The following is a 26,713-nucleotide window of genomic DNA, read 5'->3' as shown; positions in this document are numbered from 1 at the left end:
TCTGAAGAATCCTGACAAGACGCATGAACCATCACACACAGGTGACAAGTGTGTTACGGTTATTTTCAAAATCTTTTCAGCAGATGAAATTGTTTTTAGATATCTGTTATTACAGATTCCTCCTACAGTGGCAGCTGCACTCTCTGTTATCTGCTTTAAAACAGGTTGAATGACATCAATTATCCGTTAGTCCAATCCAGTGGTTCCCAAATGGTGTGACTTGAGGGAAGTCCTGCTGTGTTTTAGGATTTTCTAACAAGTGGACCTTTTGCAGGTGCTTGTCAAGTCGATTAACATATTTAGACTTGCATAACTGGACTGGGCAGTTCAGATTTGCGTGAAAGCTGCAGAAGTAAAAACAGTCAGAACAGAACAATTAGAAAAATGTATAGTGTCAGAAATATAAATTAAGCCTTGTTAAGAGTAAAACAAGACACTTACTGTCGCTGAGCAGATCTGCTCAAAAGTGTCAACTTGGTTTTATTGATAACCTGTTCAGTGACTCTTGGGTGCTGGACAGCATCAGCATATATGTGACCACAAATGGGACAATTGTGTCCATTTGTGACATTGTTCTGTCTTCAAGACAGGAGCAGTGTTGATGTGTTAACAATGGGAGTGCACATGCACGCGCCCATGGTGGCATCTCCGGGATTGTACAGATACTGTGTGTATTAAGAAAATTTGAAGCTGTTAATCAGTCTACAGTCACTAAATCATATTTTAAATGCCGCTGAAATGTGTGCCGCTTTGCACCGTGCAATATGAACATTGCACATTAACTCACAAACCATGACAACTCATTAAATGCTTCTGCAAAAGCCCTGGAAAGGGGAGTAATGAGAGAATGATGCACAGACACAAACTTTCCTCAGGCCATTGATGTAATGACTGAGAGGAGCAAGTGAAGTGCACTGTAAGGTAGCTCAACAGCATTGCACTCCCCCTGCTGTATGCCTCTGGTAACTACAACTACTACTAGTACTGCTGGTGTCAGAATGGCATTTTCAGCATAAGGCATAAAGAAACACAAAACACTGTACTAAAACTTTTATAACAGGAAGTAAATATCAACCTCAAACTATGATATAAAATGGAGATGCTAATACTATTGCAGAATGTGGAAAACACGCCATATGATGCCAGTGATGTTAAACTACTGTTGATTTTTTTCCTTCCATCACACGTCATTTTTTCAGACCAAACAGTGCCGGCAGGTAAACGACCTGGAGCTGACGTTAGCTGCCAGCCTGCTACACAATGTGGCTAACGTTAGCAGTGCTAGCAGCAGCAGCCTGCTCTGCTTGCAGGTTAATGTCCGTGTCTGTGCTGAAGTGGTCAAATGTTGCTCCAGTCTATTGGTTATATGCCAGTTAATTTGTCACAGTTGACATTCAACATTATTTCCATTTTCTAGATTAAAACACTGCCAAACCAAAACCATTATCAGGGCATAAGTGCTCTTAGCATGTGGTAAGAGGGGCTTACTGTCTGATCAGGTCGTACCCCCGAAAAGTGGCAGGTGACTGCATGACACCTTATTGGTGACAGTTAACTGGCATTGCGCATGAATGAAATATTGATAAATAGTTTAACTGATTGTTTCTTGTGCCGACTAGTGAGGGTGGCTATGTTCAATCGTGTAGTCGACTAATCGCGCCCATCCCTAGTAGATAAGTCTATTCTGATTGACTGCTGAGTAAAAGAGTGTGTTCTGATTGGTTGCTTTTAAGTGCTCATTTAGGAGTCTTTTCACAGACTTTTCTGGTTCTTTTATCAAATTTCACAGCTAATAGAAGCTCATCTCCAGGTAAGCAACGCATTCAGGGTTGTAGCCCACCTTTTCTGTTTGTTTTCTGTTCATTTTTAGTGCAAAGTTTTGTCCCTCATTTCATTTCTGCTAAAGTGTTATTTTGTGTGAAATTTCTGAGCTGGAGTTGAAGGAGGTAAAGCTGAAAGTTGTGCAGGGTCAACTCTATTTTCTATGTATAATGATAAGCAGACACCCACTTTTGCTGTAAAATATTCTTTACCGTAAAAACGCAAATGAGTTGGTTGTTGTTTTGTATAACACAACATTGGTATAAGGTGAGGAGTAGACTGGTTTTGATGTTTTGTACATGAATTGCAGATTATTAGTATTATTAGTATTTAGATAAGACCACAAAATGACACTGGAACACCTCTGTACCGCTGAAAGCCTTGTGGCCATCATGAAGTGTGAGTTTACACTCCGTTTCACATCACCACTGACCAACAATTATGGATATGGAGCTCTCGCAACAGCTGTTGTCACTGTGCTCTGGGTCATTGTCTGCCTTGTCATTGCAGTCATTTGCTACCGAAAAAAGGAGGAAGACTTTCACACATGGTGGAAAACCAGGAGTGTCAACTCCTGATGAAATATGGAAATGCACGGGAAGACTAGCCCAAGTCGAATTAATTTTATTTACATTGCACTGAATCATAACATTCCTAGACTCATGTAGCTCTCACGCTTTTACAGAAGTTCGAAAAGCCTTGACTGCCTTCTCTGTGGCAAAACCAAGCTCGTCAGGACAAGCATCTGAGAGATCAGTATGACGTGACAACTGTGGATGTAAGTAAGTTTAATTTTTATCTGTTGTACATGTATAGTTTCAGTTTTACTTTGATGTTAGATGAAACAAACTCTCTCAATAGCAGTCCTTTATGAGAGCAACCAAAAGAGCCATGTTCGTACAGCAACTGGCCGTACTCAGGAGGTTTGAGCCCGAAGTACCCATGGTGTCTTCACTGGACTTTGGCCATCAAATTGTATATGGTAGGGTTACCAGTTCTGTGCTGTTAACATGTGCTTTGAGAGCAAATGCAGTACATTTACCATAGCCTATAAAATCACCATCTTTCTAGATCATTTGAAACCCATTGATGCAGACATGGTTGACGAGCAAGAATCTGTCCAGGCCAAGGAAGAGTGCAGTTCACCAGATGCCTCCCAAAGAAGCACTCCTGGTCTTGCCCCAAATCCTTCCAGGAGCAATCCTCCTGCATGCTCCTGTCTCTCTCAATCTTGTCTTGCACTCCAGGTCTTTCTCCAGCAACTCTTTGATCGAGTCAGCTTCAACAGGTGCCTACCAAAAATCGAATCGATCTTCCCATCCTAACTACATCCAGCAGCAATCTTCAAACACAACCACAGAGCAATAAATACTGGGGTCTAAGTCGCCCGTGGTGCTTCCTCAAGTGACGCTGACATAAACCCCAGTTTTCCACTTTCTTCCACCCCTGTTCCTGATGCCTTTTGCTCCCGCAGTGAAGCATGTATTGCAGAAAGACTTCTTGGGAACCTTGAAAATTTCCGCCGGGGGCCACAGACAGGAGTGATAGACAAAGAAAAGGCACATAATCACATGCAGTAATTTTGCAACTACAGTATATATTTGCTAGCTGCAGTAGTACTGTTGGGCATCATGACCTCAGATTTCTTCTCCAGATAAACAGGTTACATGTGTAAGTCAAAAGTATTATTCTTTGTCTGAAAGCTCACGAACAGCACTGTCTGACGATGATGATGATGATGTCAAACAGTCCCTTGTCTCTATCGATCACAATTTGGAAGTGGTTTGTGCCTTGATAACTCCTCACAGGAAGTGGCTAGACTTCCAGATTCTCATCTATGTAAGTTACTCAAGGGCATATGAAAGCCTTGATATCATGTCAGGTCAGTAATGTAGATACATTGGGCTTAATTTGTCTTACAAATATTTAAATGTTAGAGGAGGTCTATGTGCAAGTGGCCAACAAAGTGTGCCAACCTCAATCAAGAACATGCTATGCAACATCATGCTGTTCACAAATCATGTCCAGACTTCTTTCCAGAGGGTCAGCAAGCTGAAGGACAGCAACTTCTCTAAGATTATTTATGAATTGTAGAGGCTACAGTCTGGTCAAAGAAAGTGGTTGTCCACTGGCAGAAAGTACTACACAATAAGACAGGTAAATGTTACAGTAAAATTTGTGTGTTAGATTTACATTTTAAATCCTGTATATATTTTCTACTCCACTTAAACTTTAAATTGAATCTGAAAGTCGATAAAGATGTGGCACATCAGAGAAGCAGCTTGATCCAGCAGAACGGGTCAATTTCATGATGACTGCCAAGGAAAAAAAAACAAAGCCGTTTGGTACAAAGAGTTAACAGTTCACGTCAAATTCTTTATTTTTGTTGTTTTCATCACTCATAATCTATGTATTTTTTCATGTATGTATTCCATGTGGGTATATTTTTGTAGGACGTCTTGTCAGGGATCCAGACTCAGTGTCCACAATGGGCTTATGGGGTACATAATTGGGTACCTATGCATGTTGAGTGAACAAAGGTCAGGCCATGTGGTCAAAGCATATTCTTCCAAGTATGGAAAGAGCTTCCAGGTTCTGGTGAGTTTTTTTATTCTACAGAGTAACAGACTGGATAAGTCAATTGCTAGTGATTGGTTAGCAGGATTCAAATCCACCTACCCTCAGAAATCTACTAATTTTGTGCAGTTTTTTCTCTAGATCAATGACAGAAAAATCATTCAAACCTTTGCTCAGGCAGCGCTGCATTTGAACAGCGAGGAATATGAGTAACTCCTCAAACTCCAAAACACATCCTGCTGGAGGAGGGGTGGGGATTCTGACTGCGTCTTCCACACCATCAACGGGCAGCAGATTCTCAAGCCCGGCAACTTCCTCCAAGAGGCTTGGAACAACGTTGGCCTAAAGGGGAATGTCAGTTTTAATCAGATCCAGAGCAGCGTCTCCACATAAGTAAACAAGTTTTTATTAGATTTTAGAGTTTAGTGTTCCTATACCCATTTGGAAGTCTGTGTAAAGCAATAACAACTGTTTTGACTTTTTAATGTGAAATAGAAGCACTGCTCTCTTTTCTGAATGGCAGCAGGCCTGCCAGCTGAAGATGCTTTGGGATATGAACTTTATTGTTCTGAAATTTCTGAAACATGTAGCGTATGCCCCATACATTTACATCAAATCTCCATTTAGAAGTTGCTTTGTGGAAACTAAATCAATCTTTTTTAGTTCACTCCCCGTCTCTCCCGGTTTTCTTTCTGTCCATATTTCTGTTTTCAGTTCATAAAAGCAATTACTCTTTTCTATAGTGTTAATTTTCGGGTCATCCCAAATCTGGATCCAGTGCCACGTCAAGGCTTGATTCCAGGCATGACCAAAACAAACCATGAAATCAAAACTGGTCCAAAAAACAGTTAATTTAATTTCAAAATACAGCCATGGTTCCTGAACAACGAACTCTACAAAAGGGCCAGCCAGGTCCATGGCAGAGCTAAGGACTTGCTAGTCCAAAAAGTTTGGTGCCGCAATTTATTGACTGGAGAGGTGGACAAATTAAGGAAGGAACACCTGGAAGTTGTACAGGTGTCTGCCCACTTCATTACACATGGTAAGTCTTTGATGACACCCAAACCACAACTAAACACAAATATGACAGTAATGCTATAATATTGTAATTTAAACTTGATTTGTCACCTCAGCATTCTCACCTCCTGCTTTACAGTGTAATGTATAATGATGGTAGCTTCTATTATTGTTTGTCTGTTTTTTGATCTTAACTGTCATTTGACCTCAATTATTTATTCCTCTGTAAAGTGAACTGCAATAATTTTGTTTTATCATTTTTCCACCTTTTTATTTAATGTACCTAAAGATAATACTGGAAAATGATACTGAGTGGAGGAGGTATAAGTAGTAGTAGTTCACGTGCGCCACGAGTGAGGGTGCCAACGGACTCTGTACGTGCAGTAGAAGGATGGTAATAAGATATCAGTTTCTTTGCCACCCCTGTGTGAGCAATGGTCTCAGTCTGGCCACCCCTATGAAAACTGTCTGGCTCCGCCACTGGTTTAACACTGCCTAAGACTATTGTGATTGGTTTAAAGAAATATAAAGAAGCCAAATAATGTGTGGAGCCAGACATTTCTCCAGTGCTGAAGTAGTACTGTATAGGTCTGACTAATGACAATGACTAATGACAATGTAAAAATACTCAGTTGGCATTCAACAATTTATAAAACTGTTTCCTTTATACTTAACTGATGCTATTATTTACAGCAAGATGCAATTAATACAAACTGATTTAAAGTCTTTTATATGGACTGTAAAATGTCAGCAGCCTTTTGTCTCCTGCAAATAATTTCATTCTGTTTAATGGAGAGTAAGTGGCAACCTGACACATGTACTGTGCAAACATAAAAGCCTTTATTACTGATAGTGATATATATTTTAATGAGTACTCATAGACAAAGTATGCATAGAAGATTTTATTTAAATTCTAGTAAGTGTTTTTATTTGTCTTTTAACAGCATGTGATGCTCTGTCAAGAGATGGTATTGCAGAAATCAGGTGTAGTTTAAGTATTATTGTGTTAAACAAGAAAGGTTTCCCCAGACGTGAAACATGATGAAACCATGAATGCAGTGTCTCATCCATCCATCCATCCATCCATCCATCCATCCACATGTTTAGATGAAATACAACTGACTTGAGTGATGAGTGTGGAAACACAAGACAACATCACTGAAATTTGAAAGGAGAATGAAACCTGATACACACAAAGCTGATGGTAAAATTGACTTATGGTTAAATTTCAGACAGTTATGTTGAAGCAGCAGCTGTAGCAGTAGTAGGTCCAGTAGGATTATTTAGGAGCTGGAGGAGCTGGAAGAGTAATAAAAGCCGATTAGGAGCCTGTGATGTGGCTGCTATTGTTTCCTGGGTGGTGGTGGTGGCAGCCTTCAAGAAAATCAAAAACACACATTGTCAGATATACAGCAGAGAAGTTTCTCAGGAATTTTACAGTGATTGACAGTCAGGTGTGTTGAATGTTGAATTCTAGAGAAAGCACTCACCTCATTGGACTCGCTGGAGCCAGAGTTAGAGTTAGAGTCTGATCGAGCAAGTCGTTTGTGCTCTGCCTCCATCTGGAGAAAATACATAAATTACACAGTCTGATATTGCCTGAGTTAAACTATTACAACATTATATGGTATGAACATATAAGAACACTGGTATTGATATTGAGTATGAGACTGTTACACTTACAGGATGAGCCAGAGTGAGGCTCAGGAGGCATCCAAGCACAAAGAAAACCTTCAGCATGGTTACAGAGATCACACCTGTTGAAAAGAGAACATTCAAGACTTGTTCACATCAACAGCTTTTCCAAAATATCAGCAACATCACCATTTCACCAACTTTACACAAAAACAAACAAAACATTCATATATTGATCTGAATGTTGAGCTTTTCTTTTATACAGTTACAGGAGCTGATGTCATGTCATCAGCATAAAGTATTGTTGGGAAATTGCAGCTATTAGGAAATCTTCCACCTCCTTATTTTGAAGTGAGGAAATAGGCAGAGCTGGTGATGATCAGAGACACGCCTGTACAGTATGGTAAGAGCAATCTGTTCAAAAACTCAAAAATAATGAATTATAGCGTAGTCTCAGCTCTGTTTGATTTATGTGACTTTTTATGTATTAATTTGAGTCTTTTTTGCATGTTTTGACCTGTACTTAATACACCCGCATCGAATCCGTTTATTCACCACAAACCCAGCTAAGAGTTAGGGTTAGGGTCTTACTTATCATTTTGTCAATCTGCCATGAACCCCAAAGTGACGAGGAAAAAATCACAGTCACCTATAAACATGTTATGGATTTTATCCTTCCCCCATACATCAGAAGGAGGAAGTACACAGGAGTCCAATATGTCTTTGTGTCTTCTATGTCTGTCTGGTTTAAAAATACTTGATCAAGGAGAATGAAGGAATAACCAGTGCACAGTTGGTATTGATGTCCCCTTCAGTTCTGGAGCTTCAGTCCTCCGAGATTGTCTTTAATCATTCACGGACAAGGTCGTGTTGAACCTATGCCCAAATAAGGTCAGATCCAAAACATTGAATTAGCCTATTGGTCTGTCAGTCCAAACACAGGAATTATGAATACACAAGGTCTGAGACCACAGGTCCATGTCCCTGGCTCCACAGCTCAGGGTCAGTGTTATCCAAACCAGATTACAGTTACGTCTTCTCCGTTCAGAGAGACAAGACAACGCCTCTCCAACCTCAGCCGCCAAAGCAACACTATCAGGTTGTTCCCTTGTTTATCTGACAGGAGAAGACGGCTGCATCTACTGTCTGAAGGAGACAGTATGTCTGTTAAAAGTTAGTGTAGGTCTCTCAATATGTCCAAGGCCTTAGCATGTTGCCCAAAATTCCCTAACAAACATGTACAAATAAATCTAAATCTATCAATTTATCTGTCTATACATCTTCATTAATGTTTCTCAAAGATATAGATTTTATCAAAAACAAACACATTTGGTCCATGTTTTGCATTGGTGAAGTTTATTTAGCAGATAGCTCTGCAGAGAATACAGTGATTTTGATCCACGTTTATTGCACTAGAATGATAAGTGTGTCAGACAACATTATTGAAATCTGAACCTAGGATGACAGATTTTCACAGGGTGGTAATGAACCAGAGTGAGAATCATAGCATCGTTGCTAACAGTTGTACGGAGTCACACTGATGCATCCCAAAGATCTGGTTCACCCAATTCATCCTAAAGGAATGAAAGAAGCATCATTCACTAATCACATCCACTGAAAAACCATGGAAACTAAGGCTGTGGTGAGCACAGAATTTTGATTACGGTTGACTGTCATAAAAATGTTGTAAGTTGAAAATTAGCCTGTTTACTGGTTGGCTAACATTGGCACATGTACAAATGTTGATTAGGTTATCCTTAGAAATAAATGAAAATATGAGTGTATTAATAAAGAATGGGCCTGATTTTTCTTACCACACGCTATAAAAACTTCCTCACACAGGAACACAGGAAGGGCAGGGAGAACAGAGGTACAACTTGTGTTGATATCATGAAGTTCCTCAGAAGATAAAGTAAGTTTATTCATGAAACCCATTGCCAAACTGTTCCAACCAACCAGCCACTACAACATCTGAAATAAATCCACAAGTGATGTGCTGACTTATCTGGTGCAATCAGAGACAGAACATGGACATGCAAAAACACAGATTATGGAATGGAGCAATTGTGGAATTAAAGCTCATTTGAACCATTAAAATAAAACATTACACAAAGATTGAACTTGTGAAATGCATAATCACCTGTTCATCGTGCATCGTGTTTTGGAAGCCTTCTGTCTGAATAAGGTCATCAGTTGAGGAGTGTGGCAATCAAGCTCAGTGTACAGTGTGTTAAGCTGGTTCTGGTAGACGTTGGAATTCTGCATACAGCTACATTTAAGAAAAGAAAAAGTATAGTAAGTTCTAGGTTTGTGTATCGATAAATTATTGTTTCATTTAAAAAAAATTAGAAATTCAGAACAGGACTAGAACAGAATATTCTAATTATGACTAAATGTTGTTTGTAGCAGTACTAGTAATGTTTATAACATAAAAGTCACTACATAAACTCAATATCTTATTGTGAACAAATCTATAAAGTAAAATTAAATCATTCCCAGTAAAACCAATCAATTATTTCAAGAATAATCAAATTAGGCAAAACTACACTGAGCTGAACCACATTACCTCAGACTGCATATGAAGAACAGGCCAGAGGTCCATGAGCTCTTTCACAGAAAGTTGATTCTGCATGTTTGAGATGTTGGAGTGTGAAGGTTTAGTGCCTCGGTTTCTTTGGCTTCTTATTTCAGCTCAAGCAAACAACCCAAAGTCTCCGTATGTGATGATCTGAGAATGAGACTCAACAATCAAATATCTTTCTTCAGAATTGCTCACTGCTCCTTGAAAATCTGGACTGGTCTGACTCTAGGGAGACACACACACACACACACACACACACACACACACACACACACACACACACACAGTGTGTAAATAGCAGTGACGTGTGGTGAGGTTCATGGCTGGTGAGGCACTGACTCTTTCAGAATCAGATTTACAAATATACGAACCCAGTAACTTATTCACCATTTGATTGGCAGCAGTTAACAGGTTATGCTTTATATCTCATATCAGCATTATGTGACACATATTTAATTAAAGGTCAATCCCCCAATCTTGAGACAAAGCAGGAAAGAATACAGTTGTCAAACAGCAATAGTCTAATAAATTTAATTGGCATTTGACATTAAAGGAAAATAAAGTCATAGAATGCTGCTATATTATTCGTAGTACTTGATTTTCATGTGTACTGGAGTGTGTTTTGACGATCTTTTGTGTTACCGGCCAAGCACAACCAGTGATTTAATTAATTAGTTAGCGAGCGCAAAGACCTATGAATTCAAGCACCTCTGATGATTCATGCACTTAACTTTTTGCTCTACCATCTGAATGAGACACTTACTCTTCGGCTGCACAGTAGCAAGAAGACTCTCTAAGTTCATGAGCGTCTCCTTCCATGAGGCAAGAGTATTGCCTGCCTCACCTCGTGCCCTTTTACTGCAGTTTATGATCGATCAATGAGACTAAACACGTTACACACATACATTATATATACACATCAGCTAGACTATGGAAAGTCAGGGCGTATTTTATTGGCGACATACAGAGAGACAGCAACACGCTCTAATTGCATGGCCTGCCAGCACAGTTTGTGAGGGATTGCGCAATCCAAGGTGAGGCTCAGCTCGCTGGTGCTGCACCGCGCGACTCTTCCCTGTATTTGAACAGGAAATGTGAAAATTCAGCGATTTTGAATTTGATTTTGGTGTGACGTCATCACCATCCATCCATCCATTATCTTCCGCTCAGGGTGTCCCTGCTCAGCAGTCTGAGCAGGGACACCCAGACTTCCCTCTCCCTGGACACTTCTTCCAGGTGTTCCGGAGGGACCCGAAGGCATTCCCAGGCCAGCCGAGCGACGTAGTCACTCCAGCGTGTCCTGGGTCTTCCCCGGGGCCTCCTCCCAGTGGGGCATGCCCGGAACACCTCCCTAGGCAAGCGCCCAGGAGGCATCCGATATAGATGCCCAAGCCACCTCAGCTGACTCCTCTCGACGTGGAGGAGCAGCGGCTCTACTCCGAGCTCCTCCCGGGTGACAGAGCTCCTCACCCTATCTCTAAGGGAGCGCCCCGCCACCCTGCGGAGGAAACTCATTTCAGCCGCTTGTATCCGAGATCTTGTTCTTTCGGTCATGACCCAGAGTTCATGACCATAGGTGAGGGTAGGAACGTAGATTGACCGGAAAATCGAGAGCTTCGCCTTTTGGCTCAGCTCCTTCTTCCCCACGACAGACCGGCGCAACGACCGCATTACTGCTGCCGCCGCACCAATCCGTCTGTCGATCTCGCGTTCCATCCTCCCCTCACTCGTAAACAAAACCCTAAGATACTTAAACTCCTCCACTTGGGGCAGGGACTCTTCTCCGACCCGGAGGGAACAAGCCATCTTTTTCCGGTCGAGAACCATGGCCTCAGACTTGGAGGTGCTGATTCTCATCCCAGCCGCTTCACACTCGGCTGCAAACCGCCCCAGTACAAGCTGAAGGTCCTGGTTCGAAGGAGCCAACAGGACAACATCATCTGCAAAAAGCAGAGATGAGATCCTGTGGTCCCCGAATCGGACTCCCTCTGGCCCCTGGCTGCGCCTAGAAATTCTGTCCATAAAAATAATGAACAGAATCGGTGACAAAGGACAGCCCTGCCTGAGTCCAACATGCACCGGGAACAGGTCTGACTTACTGCCGGCAATGCGAACCAAGCTCCTGCTCCGATCATACAGAGACCGTACGGCCCTTAGCAGAGGGCCCCGAACTCCATACTCCTGAAGCACCTCCCACAGAATGCCACGAGGGACACGGTCAAATGCCTTCTCCAAGTCCACAAAGCACATGTGGACTGGTTGGGCAAACTCCCATGAGCCCTCAAGCACCCTGCGGAGGGTGTAGAGCTGGTCCAGTGTTCCACGACCAGGACGAAAACCGCATTGTTCCTCTTGGATCCGAGGTTCGACTATCGGCCGAATTCTCCTCTCCAGTACCCTGGAATAGACTTTACCAGGGAGGCTGAGGAGTGTGATCCCCCTGTAGTTGGAGCACACCCTCCGGTCCCCCTTTTTAAATAGAGGGACCACCACCCCGGTCTGCCAGTCCAGAGGCACTGTCCCCAACTGCCACGCGATGTTGCAGAGGCGTGTCAGCCAAGACAGCCCTACAACATCCAAAGACTTGAGGTACTCAGGGCGGATCTCATCCACTCCCGGTGCCTTGCCACTGGGGAGCTTCCGAACTACCTCAGTGACTTCAGCTTGGGTGATGAATGAGTCAGCCTCTGGGTCCCCAGCCTCTGCTTCCTCTACGGAAGATGTGTCAGTGGGATTGAGGAGGTCCTTGAAGTATTCCTTCCACCATCCAACAATATCCCCAGTCGAAGTCAACAGCTCCCCACCACCACTGTAAACAGTGTTGGCAGGGTACTGCTTCCCCCTCCTGAGGCGCCGGATGGTTTGCCAGAATCTCCTCGAGGCCGACCGGTAGTCCTCCTCCATGGCCTCCCCGAACCTTTCCCATGTCCGAGTTTTTGCTTCCACAACCACCCGGGCCGCAGCACACTTGGCCTGCCGGTACCCGTCGGCTGCCTCAGGAGTCCCACGAGTCAGCCAAGCTCGATAAGACTCCTTCTTCAGCCTGACGGCATCCCTTACCTCCGGTGTCCACCACCGGGTTCGGGGATTGCCGCCGCGACAGGCACCGGAGAACTTACGGCCACAACTCCGAATGGCCGCGTCCACAATGGAGGCAGAGAACATGGTCCATTCGGACTCGATGTCTCCAGCCTCCCTCGGGATCTGGTCAAAGCTCTCCCGGAGGTGAGAGTTGAAGACCCCTCTGACAGATGGTTCCACCAGACGTTCCCAACAGACCCTCACAGTACGTTTGGGCCTGCCAAGTCTGTCCAGCTTCCTCCCCTGCCAGCGGATCCAACTCACCACCAGGTGGTGATCAGTTGACAGCTCAGCCCCTCTCTTCACCCGAGTGTCCAAAACACACGGCCGGAGGTCAGTTGACACGACCACAAAGTCGATCATTGACCTCCGACCTAGGGCGTCCCCGTGCCACGTGTGCTGATGGGCACCTTTATGCTTGAACATGGTGTTCATTATGGACAGACTGTGACTAGCACAGAAGTCCAATAATAGAACACCACTCGCGTTCAGATCGGGGGGGCCGTTCCTCCCAATCACGCCCCTCCAGGTAACACTATCGCCACCCACGTGAGCATTGAAGTCCCCCAGCAGGATGATGGGGTCCCCAGTCGGAGCACTTTCCAGCACCCCTCCCAAGGTGTCCAAGAAGGCCGGGTACTCTGCGCTGCCGTTTGGCCCATAGGCCGAAACGACAGTGAGGCACTTATCCCTGACCCGAAGGCGCAGGGCGGCGACCCTCTCGTTCACCGGGGAAAACTCCAACACATGGCGGCTGAGCTGGGGGGCTATTAGCAAGCCCACACCAGCCCGCCGCCTCTCATTGTGGGCAACTCCAGAGTAGAAAAGAGTCCAGCCTCTCTCAAGGAGTTGGGTTCCAGAGCCCCGACTGTGCGTGGAGGTGAGCCCGACTATCTCTAGCCGGTACCGCTCAACCTCCCGCACCAGCTCAGGCTCCTTCCCCCCCAGCGAGGTGACATTCCATGTCCCCACTGTGAGATTCCATGTCCTGGGATTGGGTTGTCGGGGCCCCCGCCCACGACTGCCACCCAAATCACAACGCATCAGCCCCTTCTGAACCCTCTCGCGGGTGATGGGCCTACGGGAGGGCGGGCCCACGTCGCTCCTTCGGGCTGGGCCCGGCTGGGTCCCGTGGGCAAAGACCCGGCCACCAGGCGCTCGCCTGCCAGCCCCAACCCCAGGCCTGGCTCCAGGTTGGGGCCCCGGTAACGCCAATCCGGGCGACGTAACTGACCCTGGTGTTGAACTTTCCATAGGTCAAAATGTAACAGTCGGGGTCAGTTAAAGGGGCGGCAGGAGCTAATCAAATGCTGCAGAAAATATTGTTTATTTCACTTTTCAAAGCCCACAATCTCAAACAAAAAATAGCAGAACAAGAGGACATGGTGTCATGTTCATGTAACGTTACCAGTGCATCTGCTACATTGGTTAGCCAAGCTGCCAACATAGCTTGTTAGCTTGCTAACGCTAGCTGTGTAGCTAATATAGTCTGTACACACACTGAATTTCCAAACAAATATTTAAACAAGTATTTGTTTCGTGTAAACTACTTACAGTTGTGTCAGTAGTGCTGATAGTTGAAGACACAAGCAGATGGTCAGTCTGGCCTGCTCCAGTGTGAAGAGGATGATGCAATTCTTGCGCTGTCAGCGTAGGTCAACCATTAGTACAGGAAGTGCAGAAACTTCAAATTAAGAGCATGTAAACGCTTCCGATCCTGCGATTTTGATGGAATTTAAATTAATAGTCAAAATTAGTCAACAATATAACATGAAAACTATTGATTAGCAGTTATATTCATTTATGTATAACACTCATGTTATTGTTATTAATAATAATAATAATAATAATAACAACGATGATGATAATAATAATCTATTTTTTCGGGTTATTATTTTGCCTATTCTGTCTTGAGTTTACATCGAGTTTCACCAACAGCGCCTCGGTGCGTCCCAGGACTGCCTCTCCGCCCCGCTTCAAATATGCACCGAGTCTATTGTCGTTGGACGCCACATCAGTCAGCACAAAGCAGATCGAACTGGCAGGAAGTCAGACACAGAAAAGCAGGGAGAATCAAATTTATGTTCATAATCAAAAGATCCCGTGCAGACTCTCGATCATAAAGACAGACAGAAAAGAAACTATTTAACCACGTAGCCTGTGAGATATATTTCTGGTAAGATGGTTGAGTTCATGTGTAGTATAGGCCTACAGATCATACAATCTGCTTAAGCAAGGAAAAAGGAACTAATCAACAAAATCTGAGCAAGTAAAGATAATCAGGTGGGCAAAACACTCTGCTGCTGAAATGCTGGTGGTGGGGCTTAAAGCACCACTTCGGAGGACGGATCAGAATCACGGTGCAGATGTGCCACACTTGGTGGGATCAACTGGTAAGTGAGGCAGAGAAGACACATTGCTATAAGTCAGTTTGAACAGTCATAGTTGTTGATTTAGTCTTTAGTATTCAGGACAAACTGATTGACTGACTGTAGTTTGGAAGAAGTTAGTGTGCGATTTCAAACACAGCTGGTGAGTGACCGTCATGAACTTGCACAAAAGGTTGGTTTCAGTTTCCCCATTGGCCTTTAAACTCACATAATGAATAGAATAGTTTATTAAAGTAGTCCTCAATTATTTGACTCAAAAGTAGCTTAACATGTCACGTGACGTGATACTTCATCACAAATTAAAAGAGATGAACATTTAATATTAATGAAATTAATGTGTCAACAATTTGACCACAATTTAACACAGTGTGTGAGTTGAGAGGCATCAATGTATGTTTGATTGTATTATCAAACAGTATAAGAAGAAAAGGTAATGTCATAACTCGCGTGTTTGTATTTTCCTTTATGTGATTGCAGATGTTAAAGACGTAGGTTGCCAGATGAGGAAGGAGGACGATGAATGATTTTTGTTTTTGTTCAAATTTGTTGTTAATGTTTTTATTTGTAAATAGTTAACTTGTTGTGTTTATTTTGTAGTTATGAAATTAAAAGGTCAAGTAGTTCATTCTGGTTGGTTGTCTGTTTCATTTTGAGGGTTTCTATGTAGTTTTTATTTATAAAGTTAAGGGAGGTGGATAAAGAGGATGATTTTGCACAATGTATTGTAAATAGGAGATAGAGAGACATGTTTAAAGGTATCAAGGTAATTTGTTATTATATAGCACAGTTTGTGCCCTGATGTTACACACACAAATGTATACAGATAATTAAGGATAAAGTAAAAAAGTTTAAAAAAAAAAAAACATCTTGTTTAATATATATATATCTAGAGAGTAATTCTGCAAATGATCTGTACATATTTGTAATACACTAAAATGTAAATATTGTCACATTAACATGTTACAAAAAGTTAAAACAAAGCATGTTTGAATATAGTGCTTCATTTTTGCAAGAACAAATTAAATGTCAAATATGTCCAGAAATCTTCTACCACAAGAAATGAGAGGCTATTCAAGATAATACAGTTGTAGTGCCCCGATTCTACACTCATAAATATACAGAAACCAATAGGATAAAATAAAAAAATACAATTACACGTAATGTGAATGGATACCTTTCAGCAATAATTCTGCAAATAATCTACAAATATCTGTAGTACACTAAAATGTACATATTTTCACTGTATTAACATAAAAGCAATGAAACGATATGCTTTGAGTTTGTCACTCCACAGAAATGAATCACCGAGCCAAATTAAATTAAAATTAAGTATCTAAAAGTCTCAAAATCATGAAAAAGTTACTGACGAGTTTTCTGATCAGCTGTCTCAGTGTCAAACACCACTACAATCTGAAACATGGACACTGTCTCGCAGCTTTATTTGTCCAGACATGTTTGAGCCACCAGAGGCAGAGGACAGTGAAGTTCAGAGCGGTCATTGATCATTGATCATTGATCAGGCCCTTCCATCACCAAGTGCATCGGGGGATAAACCATGATGCATTGCTGTAGATTAAATCAGCCAACAGTGGCCTCTGAAGTAGTTAAAATGAGCTCAAACATCTACAGCAGTAATATTAATGCAATAATATGAGTCCAGAAACATCAGACATAATAACACTCACAGGAACATTTTACTGCAACATGAATGCTTTTACTTATTTGATAATAGTTCCATACTTTTACTTCAGTAAGGTTTTGTGAATTCAGGACTTGTACTTGTAGTGAAGACAAGTAAAATGTGTAATATGTGTAATATTGTGTAAATGGAATATAAGACAACAAACTAAAATAAAACAATGATAAAATAAAACAGAATTCTGAAGTGACGTTCTTTTTCAGCTTCAGTCAGTCACTGTTGTAGGATGATATTGGTGTATAACTGCAGGATGAAATAACATTTTTCCCTCGTGATCTGCGCACCGAGCTCCACAGCATGTCAGGCAGTAAGCCCAAGTAACCATGGCGATCTACCCTGGTAGGAAGTGAACCACTGTCGTGGCACAAAAAAAACAGGATTACTGGAGATTACTGGCAGTTATGTTGTTCGTCTCTGTTTTAGATTTAGTTTCTATTTCAGATAGTTTAGGGGGAGACGCTGGGAGCGAAGGCCCACTGTGTGGTTGGCCCACCGTCTTCCCTCTTTTTGTTCTTTTTGGCCGGGGTCTCCAGCCCTCCTTTGTTTCCCCTTTAGGATGTTTGTGCTTTGTTTAGTATGTTGGGTTAAACAAATAAAGCTTGTGGGTAAAATGTTACAGTTTGGTGCGGCGTCCTCTTTTATATGTTGCAGCCTCCTACCCCTATTGAGCCATGTTTTTTCCCTTGTTCGTATGAAGGCTGTAACATATTTGGGGACTCGTCCATTCACGTTGTCTGCGCTGTAGTGATGTGTCGGTCGTGAACGATCTGGATCTTAGAGCCGGCTCTTTGAAGTGAACGACGGGAACCGGCTCTTGATTGCGAGCCGATTTGTTTTTTCTCCTCTTTATTTTCTGTTAAAGCCGCACGTGATTGGTCAAGATGTGTGTCCACACTGAGTAGAAGGGGGAGGGGTAACAGACACACAGCACAGTGAGCACAGGAACAGGAGGGAGGGAGACGAGAGACAACATGCGCTACAGACAGAGACAACATGCTGGAAAGGTGAGAAAATAGGCGTAGAAAAAAGACGAGATCAGGCGGCCGCAGCAGGAGGTGGAGACGAAAATCTGCAGTCAAGTGGGACAGTTTTCAACAGAGTTAAGAGAGAATAGAGGAAGAGACGTGAACATCCTGTTAGATCACCTGTAGGTTACCTGTAGTCTGCAGACCACGTTCATAGCTGAAGAATTAAGGTGCGTTCTTTATCGCTGATTGAAGTTAAAATAGAAGAGATCCTCCTTCTGTCACATGTAACATCTGTTCTTTTATCTGCCTTGTAAAGCACTTTATTACTGTTATTCTGATAAGTCATATATAACCTTTTTTATCAGACAAAATATCTGCTTGTTGACAGATTAAAACTTCATTACTTCATTCAAAACAGAAGACTAATATATCCAGTGTTAAATATTTCAATTATACAGAAAATTTGTATTTTATACAATATGGTGTTCTTAAAATTAAGCATTCTGCTGAATTTTGAAGCACTCTCCTCCACATTGAGTATGTTGATTATATAAATAAAGCCATATAAATAATAAGCATTTGATATAACGTATGTTTTTTACATTAGTAATTTCTTTTACACACAACTTGACATAATTTTTGATAATGAATTGATTTAAGCAACAAAAAATCTGAGGAGCCACTTGGGAGCCGAGAGAGCCGAGCCAAAAGAACCAGCTCGCTAAAAGGAGCCGAAATTCCCATCACTACTGCGCTGTCTTTGTAGGCTTCTTTTTGAGATGCAGTTCGTGGTTAAGTGCTGTTGGATTTTTGGCTTTTTGCCTCTGCGTTGTAATTGCAGTTTCGTTGCAGTTACTTGTGTCAGCGGATTGTATCATTGTAACTTTCCTCTTTCCTGGTGTTAATTGACGCGTAGCTTGATGCCGTGGGTTGTTACTTTGGTACTATGTTAAGTTTTGCAGAAAAGGTGGAAAGGCTTCGGATGGACCTTCAACTCCCAAATGTTAGTCCTGTATGAAATGCGGAGGTTTGTGTTTTGTCAGAAAACGATAGACATCTCGCTTAGTCAAGGGTTTTCCCTTTTTAACCCAAAGTTCGGGTTGCTTTTTTATTTTTGAGCACCGCCTTTATGGTCCGAAAAGTGAGGCTGGTGTGGGCAGCATTTTCAGCATTCAGGGCAAACTGATTGACTGATTGTAGTCTACAGGATGATTGGCTCTTAATCATTCTAAATGAATAGAATAGGGTATTAAAGTAGTCTTCAATTATTTGACTGAAAGGTAACCAAACCATGTTCTGTGGTGTGGTTTCTTCAGCACCAATTAATTCATATAAACAGCTGAATATCTCTTTAAACAATTTGGCCACAATTTAGCACTTTGAGTATGAATCGAGAGGTAAATATGGATTGTGCCAATATGTTTTTGTTTGCATTATCAAAGACTTGAGGGGAAAAAAAGAGGAAGTGTCATAATTCATGTGTTTGTATTTTTCTTTATTTGATTACAGATGTATAATCTGTATGAGGCATCTGATGTTATTTTTTAGTTATTCATGTTTGTGTTAAATTAATCCCTTCTGATGTAGTTCTTTATGGTGTGTTGTCTGTCTGGAGGGAGTTAAAGGAGGGAGGAGGATAAAGAGTGTGATACATTTTGCAAACAATGTGCATTTAGTATTTTAAATGAGATTGATTTGTCCCTGAACCAAGCATAATCTGTCCAGAAATCCCCTGCCACACAAATGAGGCTATTCAATATAATTTGTTGTTATGCAACAACAGTTGCAGCAGTCAACTCTTTCTAGCAGTCTTACTGGACGTGTCCAGACATGTTTGAGCCACCAGAGCCAGAGGACGGTGACAGGATGGTATGTTTTTTTTTCTCTTCTTCTTCTGTGTCAGTTTGTTGGAACTGAAGTGAACTGCTGAACTTATTTGGACTGAGATTGTCGCTGAAGGTAGGTTCATAACTAACCATGAGCGGAGGGGGAGGCGATGTTTTGGTATCCGTTCATGGGGGCTTATATGTAGTGTTGGGGGACCGTGACTCCAGCACATCACAGAGACATGTACTTGTGGTCCAGCCCAAAAATTCCTAAACACAAATCATGAAAAACACTCTACTTGTCTAACTTAGAATTCAGGACAACATAGTTTTCAGTCCTTTCACATGTTTTCAACAACTATGTTTTAACATGTATATTGTATTTAAAAGAAAATCTTTACAAGAACTTTAAAAGGTTTAGTTTAAACTAAACTGTGATTTTTCCTAAAACTAAGGTTGCCAACCAAGTCATTGTTTTCTAAACTTAACCCAACTCACAAAACAGAAAAAGAATTAAGGTAGTAAGAAAACCTAAGTCTGAAAATAGTGGCCAGTAAATATCCTACACTTATATCATTCATCCACACTAGTTCTGGGATCACCTGCACCATGTCACTCGTGTTTAGCAAAAAAATTCATGCACTTTACATGTCTTAGGAATAAGTTAATTTATTGTCAGCGGTCAAGTCACTCATTAATTGAAGCTCAGCGTAAGTTCAATCAGGAAGACCTTCTATTACGCTGCTTTTATTCATAACTTTCCTTTACTCGTCTCTCTCTTCCTATTCCCTCTAATCAGCTGTTGTGGAGTTTACCTTAGTCTTTACTATCCAATCAGATGTTGCCACGGTCGCGATAGCCAGTCAATTTGCTGCTGCCAAACTTTAAGTCGCCTCTGTCTTTGCTTCATCAGTTGTCATTCAGTCAGTCGTACGACCCTCCTCCACCTCTCTCTCCTCCAGTCACTGGACCCAGGTAGCAGAAGATGTTCACCTCGATCCTCCCTGACGTCCTCTCCTCCAGTCTTCAGGTCCAGGCAGCAGGAGTCCAGAGCCACTTCACCTCACCAGTCTCTGCTTTGCACCTCATCATCACCACCAGTGTCTAGACCCCGGGGGGTTCTCTTCACTACAGCTTCATCACCCCCATTTATATATGTGCATATTGTTTCACCTCAATGGGGTCTAACTGCCAAAGACTCATGTTTTATATCTCATGCACGTGCCAATAAACCATTTTCTTTTACTCTTAGTCTCTCCTGATTGAAATGGTGCAGTTTAAATGTTGCACCAAGTAACATGTCAGTAATATTTGTTATATCAATGCCAAAGTTTTTTGCTTTGGTATTTTTGTCCCAAATCAGCATTTGAGTATTTATAAAGGCATTAAACTACTTTAAATTGGCTTAATAATTGAAGCCATGTTAATAAACTGAGTCCTCATTTAGTGCACTGAAATGCAAGGGGACCTTAATTTTGACGTCAGCTCGACAAAGTGTATCATGTGACCTTTCTATCAGTAACTTTCACCTTTGGTCGGGGTTATAACAATCTGTTTTATTGTCTGGGTGTGTGTTCAGGTCAAGTGCAACTGAACTGAAAAGCACACAGTAAAACCAGGATGTTTTCCCGTCCAGTTCCTTCAGAGCTCTTTTTCCTACTTCTCAAACAAACTGAACAGATGACAAAAATGGGTTTTTGGATGACGATTTAAAATTAAGGGGTGGAAAAGGGTAAAACAGACTTAGGTCTAGGGCTGCCATCATTTCATGAAGAGTTCTTTGTTAGGGGGCTCAGCTCTTCTGTCCTTCTCTCAGAGCAAACAGAGCACAGCCGCCCTTGTTCACTTTATAGACCAAATAAGCTGCCACAGGTGTGGTTCACAATTAGCACAATCAGCAGGTGAGAGACCTGACACACTTCCTGTTTCGTCCATATACGGAGTACTAGTTAAAAAAAACTTAATATCCTCTGATTCGTATGTGATTAATTGCCAGTGAAGACAAACTATGATGATAAACTTGATCTATATGGCAGTTAAATTAAAAAAATAAATAAATAAATAAAAAGCATGATGGTTCAACATGATGGAAATCTGAGTTTGGATCAGGATTTTTTATTTTTTTTTGGATGCAAATCAAAGATTATTGCTAAATGGACTCTTAGGCATTTTGTTATAAGTTTTATTTTACTGACACTGAGTGGATACTTGGGTTGTACACTTTGTTACGCATTGTATATAAAACTATTAATATTGTATTGGATCAAATATAAAATTGGTTGAATAGATGAATAGTTGAGAAGGAATAAACAAGTGTTCTTCCTGCTCCTTGTCAGACATGTAGGATTTAATGTGTGTTGCTTCAGTACTTCTCTATTTATTGAACGTTTTTGATATTCTTGTTTGTTTTTTTTGTTTTTTTTCAGTTTTTTTTTTTTTTTTTACATGTTTGAAATGAAGAATTTTCAGTAATTTTTCAGAATCAAGCTCTATGCATTTTTTATCATTATTATTATTATTATTGTGTATTCTTATTTTTGCTTTAATGCATTGAATCAATTTGTGTCTTCAGACTTTTGGGTGATATTGTGTAAAATACATTGTGTGTAACACTGAGGTGGATCACGAGATGGTGCTGATTACTTGCAAAGTGAAGACAGGTGTCACAGATGACAGCCTGATTACTGAAGGATGTCATAACCCAGTAGGATGCTGTGTAGGTATCTGGCAAAACAGTATATGGTGTTTTCTGGCCATGATTCAGCTTCATGTAGACTGACTAAGGTGGTTTTCTGTTTGGATCTTGTTCAGAGCTCCAAAGCTTCAACACTAATCACTTGGGTAAACACATCTGCTCATGCTTGGCATGCTCTTTGATAACTAAGGCTTTATCCAGACTGCAGGCAAATATTTAGGGCCTGAGCACCTCTGGTGTGAGGACTCTATTGTTTTTGCTCAGATTTTGGGGGGTTAAACATACTCAAAAACTCACATAATTTGGCACACGTCAGTTCTGGTGAAAGTTTACGTGTCATTTGGTTTTTGTTTGTGGGTGCAGCCAAATTCAGTGTTAACATGGCTGTGTTAAAACATGAAAATGTCCATTGCAATAAATTAAAGTCTCTTCTTGGAGGCAACTATTTAAAGAGGAGCACGAGTGAGGGGCATTTGCAGAATCAAATCACAGCTTTGAGTGGTGGTGAAGCTGCAATGGCAGCAGCTAATGCTTGTGTGAAGCACAGAAAAATAAGTTTTGTGGTTATTTTCTCAGCTTTAACACCAATGAATCAGACTGCCTTACGACACCACACTTAAATGAGCAATGGCTTATCTATTAATTTCCAACATAATCTAAACGTGTAGACAATATCTGTTCAAGTTTCATAGGATGTATGTTCATGAAAGAGCTGTGCCACACAGTTCTAGATCATGTGCAGAGGTCTGAACATGAATGCTGGGATGCCTGCTGGTAATAAGTTGCAGTAGTCGGGGCCATGAGGACCTCGAAGATAGAAGAAGCATGAGAACCAGTTCCCAACCACTTTCCCATGAAAACAATTTACTTAGAGAAACAAATCTCAGGTGGTTTCACAATGGAAGAAACGCTTCCTTCATAATGACGGTGTATAAAGGGGGGCATTCAGTGGAAAAGCTATAGTCAGCAGGCGTTGGTTGTTGTTGTTAAACAAGCAAAACTCTGCCCTGATGAATTCTCGAAATATAGACTGGCATTCTGGTTGATATACGGACAATGTGATGTCTGCAGCAAGAAAGATCATTTTGACCCGAGTGTGCGGTGCCTCACCTCTTTTAAGCCCTTGAGAGAGATTGTCGAACCCCTATTGGCCAAGAGAGGAACGCACCAAGCTGCTCTCAATTATTCAGGAGCGAGTCCCCACACCCTGCGCAACAGGTGTTCTGAATAACCCTTCAATCAATCCAGGAACTTCAACATTCAGGTAAAATGAACTGGGGAAAATGACAGCAAATAAAGAATCAGTGACTGCTACATGCTGGCTTCACAAACTGCCACTCTGTGTTGCTCATCTACAGACAATTTTTTGTTTGTTTGAGTCGTGTACTGTCAATTTATGCGCCTCACTTTCAGCATATTTTCTGAAACTGGCTTCTGGGGCTGAAAACTCAGCCAAGCTCTTGTCTGACCACATTAGCACTGGCTGGACAGTTGGTGATGATTCTTTCATAAGGAGAGGAAGCTTTTTAATCCATTCTTATCAGGGGTGGGACATTTGCAGACCTCATGTATTTTATTTGAGTGACAGACTGTTTACAGTCACATAAGTAGGCTAGATCACTGTACTAACTTATGCCTGAACCTGGTCTGGAGCATTTCAGATTAAAATCTGTCATAAAAGTTCTGTCCATTCACAATTAACACTCCTTTGGAACCACTATTGTTGGGAAAATCCTGTGGACTGCAGGAGAAATTCTTCTGAAATAGTGAGTTGCTAGTCTCAGTGGTCCCAACACACATTAGAAAATTAAATACATATTTCAGAATGGCTATCAGAGCTTCTCAGTTGGCAAATCAAAAACTGACTTTCCAACAGTCAGAATTTTTAGAATCTTTTTAACATTAAAAGAAATTAAAGGATTTCTAGTAAGAAGTAAAATCTGTCTTTTAAAATAACATTTCTGAAGATTTGTTTTTACATCCATTAAAGTTAAACCCAAACTCTTTAAGAACAAATACTATCTATAGTAAGCCACAAATCTTGAAAAGACAAAACTTAAAATCACAACATTTGTTGAACAGTCACTGAACTGTCATTCAAACTTTTTTGTTTGTTTGTTTATTAGTTTGAAAGATCCATTGTCTCTCTTTGTCCCTCCAGTCGTCATCTGTTCTCTCACCCTCAGCCGTGGGGGGGCAGAGGTTTTTTGGCTTTCCTCTAAGTTCTGGTACGTTTCTACGATGTTTTTGGTTTCAGAGGGACTTGTCTTGGTGCCTGAGGTGAGAGGGAAAAGACTTTGTTGGCAGGCTGGAGCCACACTCGGCTGGCTGTTGAGTGTCACATCAGCCTGCAGACGTTTCCCTTCTTGCTTTACTCCAGGCTTCACTCAGTCTACAAAAAAATGGAATGATAGCAAAAATCATTATTGTGCACTCTTTTGATTGTCTGTCAAAAATGAAAATGCCTTACACATGTGCTTATGCTGCTGCGAATCAGGGAGAATGTCAGGTGTTGAAATTGTTCTTCAGTGTTTCTGTGGACATTCATACCAGTAAGTCTGACAGCTGATAACAGCTGCAGCTCATCATTAACCGCCGTCACTTCAGACACCAAAAGGAACTGAAGATTTTTCATTTCACAACTTTCTTTCCTCTGTCATCTCTCTCATATCTGCACTGGGAGGAGCTAAGACAGGAGGAGAGGAAGAGAGTGGAGGAGACAAATTTACTGAATGAAAAGCGCCCTTTTCTGCAAACAGTTCTCCTCTGAAACAACATGAATATTTCAGAACAAGAATGTGAATGTAATGCACTAAATCGTAGGGGTGCAATGACTGACAAAAGTCACCGTTTGGATCATATCACAGATCAAATCAATTTTTGGATCTGCAATGAAAGAGCAGTGTTTCCCAGCCAGCACAGTGAGCAAAGTTTAAAGTAGCAGTTTTTAATTTTCAACTTGGAGAGAACAGTCCCCAAAACTTCCTCAAATTCATACTTTCCTGTACAAAAAAAAGACAATATCTGACCTAACTCCTAAATCAGGAAAACAAAAGAAAGAGTGGTCCAAAACAAAAAGGGCTTCTCACTCCTACCAGTTATCAGATATCTACATTACTTAGGTAATCAAAACCTCATCAGATCTATCAGAGTATAACAAAAACCTGCACAAAGCTCTCCCAGGAGGCTCACTGCTCTATTCACACACATCATACAAGCTGACACTTTCTTGGGAGGCAAAGGCTGGAGAAGACAAAGTGCTGCCAGCTGGAGGTTTAAGTAGGCTTTGGTCCTGAGCCTGACCAATCCCATGGCAGCAATCAAGCTGGATGGGCCAATCGCTGGGCCTCACCTGTTCTCAATTTCACAGACACTCCTCACTGGGGAGAGGGATCACTCGTATACACACACACACACACACACACACACACCTACACTGAGGGGAGGAGAGAGACAACTGCAGCAAAATGATAAAGGTAAGGCAGCTTCTGAGAGGGAGGTGTGGCTGTAAGAACAGTCATCAAGCCACAAATTTAAATGCCCATCAACTCTTGCATGAACATTCAGGAATCTTTTGGGGTTTTTTTATGAAAGGAGACGTCACAAAGTTTACAACACCTAATATTCTCAAGCAGTCTCCCATCCAAATACTAACCAGGGCTGATCCTGCTTAGCTTCCAAAATCAGGTATGTGCAGGCTGGTGTGACCACAAGCCTGAATAACAGTCACAAATATACACAAATGATAACAACGTGATAATTTGAATCAGCTGTGTTGGAGCAGGGAAACATCTAAAACATGCAAAACTCCACTATTTTTAAATGGCCATCATCTTTGTTATGATCATATATAAGCACTGTAGTTTTATAATGAAAGGAGGCCTCAGAAGGCTTACAACACCCAGTATTACCAGGCAGTCTTCAAACCAAGTTCTAACAAGGCTAGACCCCGCTTAGCTTCCAAAATCAGGCATGCTAAGGGTGGGACAGCAGTAAAACACAAGAGCAGTCAATAATCCACTGTTAGTAAATGTCCATCATCTCTGTCATGAGCATTCATGAATGTGTATTTTATGATTTAGGATGACCAGTAATCCCAGGTGGTAAAACTTCCTTTTTTTTATAACTGCTAAAGCATCGATTCTGATGCCTCCGCCTGCAAGTTTCATACAGCTGTGACTTTTTGTGTTCCCTACACCTAATTGAAATAATTGATTCATTATAAATCCTATTTGCAAGTGTCCCAGGAGTTTGAGAACCAGCTGCAAAATGTATGTTATCTGCTTATCGGTGGAAAAGATGGCCGATACCGATAACCATAAAAATGCAGAATATCGGCCAGGGTGATTATCGGTTGACCCTAGTTGAGATGACTTGTTTTTCTTGGTTTTCATGATGCAAGATCAGGTCAGCATCTGAGGAA

The 26,713-nt window shown here is 41.6% G+C and overlaps 1 long non-coding RNA gene across 2 annotated transcripts; it reads right to left on the bottom strand.

Annotated features, from left to right (window-relative positions):
* Positions 1 to 8,847: 8,847 nt before the first annotated feature.
* On the bottom strand, positions 8,848 to 14,345 carry LOC146313924 (uncharacterized). 2 transcript variants are annotated; one of them, XR_014771971.1, is made up of 4 exons: positions 14,267 to 14,345; positions 9,617 to 9,778; positions 9,191 to 9,319; positions 8,848 to 8,949 (listed from the first exon to the last, which is right to left on the bottom strand). It is a non-coding gene; the product is annotated as an uncharacterized LOC146313924 (long non-coding RNA). The 2 variants fall into 2 exon arrangements; XR_014771970.1 differs by having other exon boundaries at positions 9,617 to 9,856; positions 14,267 to 14,321.
* Positions 14,346 to 26,713: the final 12,368 nt, after the last annotated feature.

Source organism: Lutjanus erythropterus, chromosome 15 (genome assembly GCF_056507025.1).
Source record: "Lutjanus erythropterus isolate fLutEry1 chromosome 15, fLutEry1.hap2, whole genome shotgun sequence".
NCBI lineage: Eukaryota > Metazoa > Chordata > Actinopteri > Lutjaniformes > Lutjanidae > Lutjanus > Lutjanus erythropterus.
Note: the sequence above shows the minus strand (reverse complement) of the source record. Positions and strands in the feature narration are given on the sequence as shown.